Source organism: Apium graveolens, chromosome 7, assembly GCF_009905375.1.
Source record: "Apium graveolens cultivar Ventura chromosome 7, ASM990537v1, whole genome shotgun sequence".
Classification (NCBI taxonomy): Eukaryota; Viridiplantae; Streptophyta; class Magnoliopsida; order Apiales; family Apiaceae; genus Apium; species Apium graveolens.
In genome coordinates this window covers 255,192,853-255,197,596 of record NC_133653.1, presented here as the reverse complement: position 1 = coordinate 255,197,596, position 4,744 = coordinate 255,192,853, and positions in this window count along the sequence as shown.

Here is a 4,744-nt window from a genome sequence, read left to right as displayed (position 1 = left end):
TGATCGAGGTGGTGAATTCCAAAAAGACTTTGTTACTTATTGTGAAGAAAGAGGAATATCACATGAATTCTCGGCTCCAAGGACTCCACAACAAAATGGTGTGGTGGAACGCAAGAATAGGTCACTGCAAGAGACAGCAAGGACTTTGTTTCAAGAAAGCAAGTTACCTAGAAGTTTTTGGGCAGAAGCAGTCAACACAGCATGCTATGTTCTGAATAGAGTATTGATAAGACCTATCTTGGACAAGACTCCATATGAATTGCTCAAGAAAACGAGGCCCAACATCAGTTACTTCAGAATATTTGGCTCAAAGTGTTTTGTGCTCAAGACAATTGGTAATGATGGTAAATTTGATGCTAAATCTTATGAAGCTATTTTTCTTGGTTATTCTATGAATAGTAAAACCTATAGAGTTTATAATTTGTCTAAGCATATTGTTGAGGAATCTATAGATGTTACTTTTCAAGAACCTAATAATGATCTTCCAAGAGACGAGGAAGATGATGCAGGTGAAGCTGCAAAACAGCAAGCTGAAACAGAGACTGATTCTGGAAAACAGCAAGCTGAAATTGAAACTGCCTCAGGAAATTAGCAAGCAGAACCTTCTACTCCAGTTGATGATGCAATTTTAAAGATGGCAAAGATGACTCTTGATGGTCCTAGAGGAAATAGAGCAAAGGATAAAATGCCAATCTATGATGGTGAAGACTTAGCTCCTCCATCTAAGATAAGGAAGACTTCACATGAAGATATTGTAAAGCATTCATTGCCAAAAGCTACACGGACAGTGAAGAATCACCCTCCAGAACAGGTTATTGGTGATATTTTTGATGGTCTCAAGACAAGAAAAGGCACTGCAAATTTTTGTGCTTATGCTGCAGTTTTAGCTCAAGAGGAACCCAAGAATGTCAAAGAAGCACTTTAAGATGAAAATTGGATCACGGCTATGCAAGAAGAACTCAATCAATTCGAACGATGTGATGTTTGGGAACTGGTCAAGCCACCAAAGGGTGCTTCAATCATTGGTACAAAATGGATTTTCAAGAATAAAGTGGATGAATTTGGTACTGTTACTCGAAATAAAGCAAGGCTCGTGGCACAAGGGTACAACCAACAAGAAGGCATTGACTTTGATCAAACTTATGCTCCAGTAGCTAGATTGGAATCAATTAGGATGCTTCTTGCTTATGCATGCTACAAGAAGATCAAGCTACATCAAATGGACGTCAAAAGTGCTTTTCTTAATGGATTTCTGGAAGAGGAAGTTTATGTTAAGCAACCCCCTGGTTTTGAACATGAACAACATCCGGACTATGTTTACAAGCTCAAGAAGGCATTATATGGCTTAAAGCAAGCACCAAGGGCTTGGTACAAGAGGCTTAGTAAGTTTTTGATCAAAAATGGCTTCATTCGAGGTAAAATTGATCCTACTTTATTTATTAAGCAAAATGGTAATGATATTTTGATTGTCTAGATATATGTAGATGATATAATCTTTGGATCCACTAATGATTCTATGTGTGAGTGGTTTTCTAAGTGTATGAGCAGTGAATTTGACATGAGCATGATGGGTGTGCTCAATTATTTCTTGGGGCTCCAAATTAAACAATCTAAAGATGGAATTTATGTGCATCAATCAAAATATGTCAAGAATTTGCTGACCAGATTTGGTTTTGACAAATTCAAGCCGAAATCTACTCCCATGAATCAAAATAGCAAGCTGACATCGGATGAAAAAGGTAAAGATGTTGATATCAAGAAGTATAGAGGTATGATTGGTAGTCTTTTATATCTTACTGCTTCTCGGCCAGATATTATGTATAGTGTTTGTGTATGTGCTCGTTTTCAAGCTAAACCTAAGGAATCACACTTAAATACAGTTAAAAGAATATTTCGATATTTAAGTGGGGCTATTAATCTTGGGTTATTTTATCCTATTACAAGCACATTTGATCTTGTGGGGTATAGTGATGCTGACTATGCAGGTTGTCAAACTGATAGAAAGAGCACAAGTGGTGTTTGTACATATTTAGGACAAAGTCTCGTATCTTGGCAAAGTAAGAAACAAACTTCAGTTGCATTATCCACAGCAGAAGGTGAGTATTTGGCAGCTGGTAGCTGTTGCTCTCAAATTTTGTGGATGATTCAGACTCTACGAGATTTTGGAATTAAGTGTGGCAAAGTTCCAATCTATTGTGACAACACTAGCACCATCAACATATCAAAGAATCCAGTTAATCACTCAAGAACAAAGCATATTGATGTTCGTCACCATTTCTTGAGAGATAATGCTGCCAAAGGTAAGATTGGATTAGTTTTTGTACATACTGAATATCAATTGGAAGATATCTTTACGAAACCCCTTGGCGAAGCAAGATTTTCTACCATTCGAAGGGAACTTGGCATGTGCAGTGTATAATGGCAAGCTATCTTTGGAAATTTGGTAATGTTGGCTTACTATCATTTTTCATATTAGCTTACTATGATTGTTTATTTAAATGACATTTTTTTGTGTTAAGTTATTTTTTTTTGTTAATTATGATATGTCATTCTTTGTTTAATTATGTTTAAATATTTGCATGATTTGCTGATTTAATTGTTAAATGATTAAAGTGCTAATTGTGGTGTTTTAGATAGATTTAAGATGTTATTTTGATAAGTGTTAGAATTAGGATAATTATTATTTGTTTTTAAATCTTATCCTAAATTCTCCCCTAAAAAGGCTATCAAAAACACGGGTTAGGGTTTCACTTCTTATTTCACCGCCGCTCAGTTATTTTTCTACTTACCGTCTTCTCTCCAACATCATCGCAATTTGATCTCATCATGGTTCGAGCAACAAGAAAATCAGGTCTTCTCGCCAATCGTTCTGTCTCTAAACAAGATAACACTGTGGTTGATTTGGGAAATGAAAGTGCCGATGAAGTGTCTCAAACTCCTGATTCCAAGAAGCTCAAGATCACTCTATCATTTGACTCTCCGGATTTGGAATAGAGGTTCACTGAGAATGCATTGGATTCTCGTCCCATTCATCCTGGTATTCCAGTCGTCGGTAAGCTTCTTCAACAATCTGGTGCTTTAGCTTTGTTTAAGACTGTTGGTATGGATAATTTTGTGCTTGAATTATCGAAAGTTTATTACCCTGATTTAGTTCATGAATTTTATGCAAATTTGCATGAGGATAAGTTTGGTAATTGTGTGTCCACAGTTCGTGATAAGCGCATTCGATTGAACCCTCCTTTTCTTAGCTCATTAATTAAGTTTGAGAATCCAACCGAGATTGAGGTTTTTACTGGAAAGGGTTATGTTGTGTTACCTGATTTTTCTATAATGGATCAATTTAAGTTGCTGTTAGGGTCTGATAGCAATATGGAAGAAAATCCCCAACCTCCATCCACTACTTTAGTGACTCCAATGGCTCATTTTCTGTTTAAAATTTGTCGTGCTAATGTGTGTCCTAGAGGTGGAAACAAATCCACTTTCAGTTGTCAGGATGTTACTGTGGTTGCCATGATTTTAGCCGGTAGGACTTTTGACTTGTCTCATTTGATTCTCAAGAATATGCTAGCTGCTGTGAATCAGAAGAAAATAGGTTTGCCTTATGGGTTTTTATTATCCAAGATTTTTGACTCGTTTAAGATTGATCTTAAGTCTGCTGATAAGTTGTCTGTCAAGGAGGTGTTGGATGCTAAAACCATAGCAATGTCCAACCTGCATATTGAAAATGGTGAGTTGGTCAGGATCATTCCTACTCTACCTACTGAAACCCCTGCTGTAGCTGAGCCATCAGCCTTTACTCCAACTGCTGAGATGATGCAATTGCTTAAGGGTATTCAAGATGACAATACTCTGCTTTTTGAACATGTGGCTGCTACTACAGAGCAAGTGAATCAGCTGAAGACTGAGATTAAGGGATTGAAATATATTATGCTTAACTTCATGTCTGCGGCAAAACCCTCGGCTTCTCAATCAAATGTTGTTTTGGAAACTGGACTAGATGATTTGGTAAATGCTGCTGGAGATATGGAAAATGAAGATCAGCTAGATGCTTATTTTTCTCCAAAGGATGATGCTGTCAACACTTCTGATCAGCCTTCAACCTATATCTTTTTGATGCTTTAAGGGGGAGAAATTTAGGAGACTTATTTTATGCTTATGTTTATTTCTGTTTGGTTATTAAGACTATCTTCTGTTGACTTATGGTTAAGACTTTTTGTTGACTAGTTGGCTTATGAGTTGGCTTATGTTTAATCTGTGGTTTGCTACTTGGTTTGTTACTTGGTTTAAATTGACTTTTGGTTTTTTCAGACTTGATGTAATGATTTATGCTGGTTGTTAGTTATGATTGGATATTTGGATATGCATATGTGTCATTTATATTAATTGCAGTAACATGTTATAAGTTTTTGAGATATGCATAGATTTAGGGGGAGTTTTTATAAATCTCCTAAATGTGTGTAATCATCAAAAAGGGGGAGATTGTAACTCCTTAGTTTTGATGATCACAACACAGCAAGCCATCATGTTGTTATTTGAGAATGTTTGCAGGATATAACAGCTTGATATCAGTGCTATTTAAGTATCATGACAGCAAGCTATCATAAGACAGTAATCTATTTCAGCAAGCTATGATCACGATTGTCAGAATAACAGCAAGCCAAGATGCACAGTCCAGATTCAACAAGGAAGTCGAATTTCTTGGAGATTTTATAGGATCTTTATATATATCAGTTGTAAGGACTTC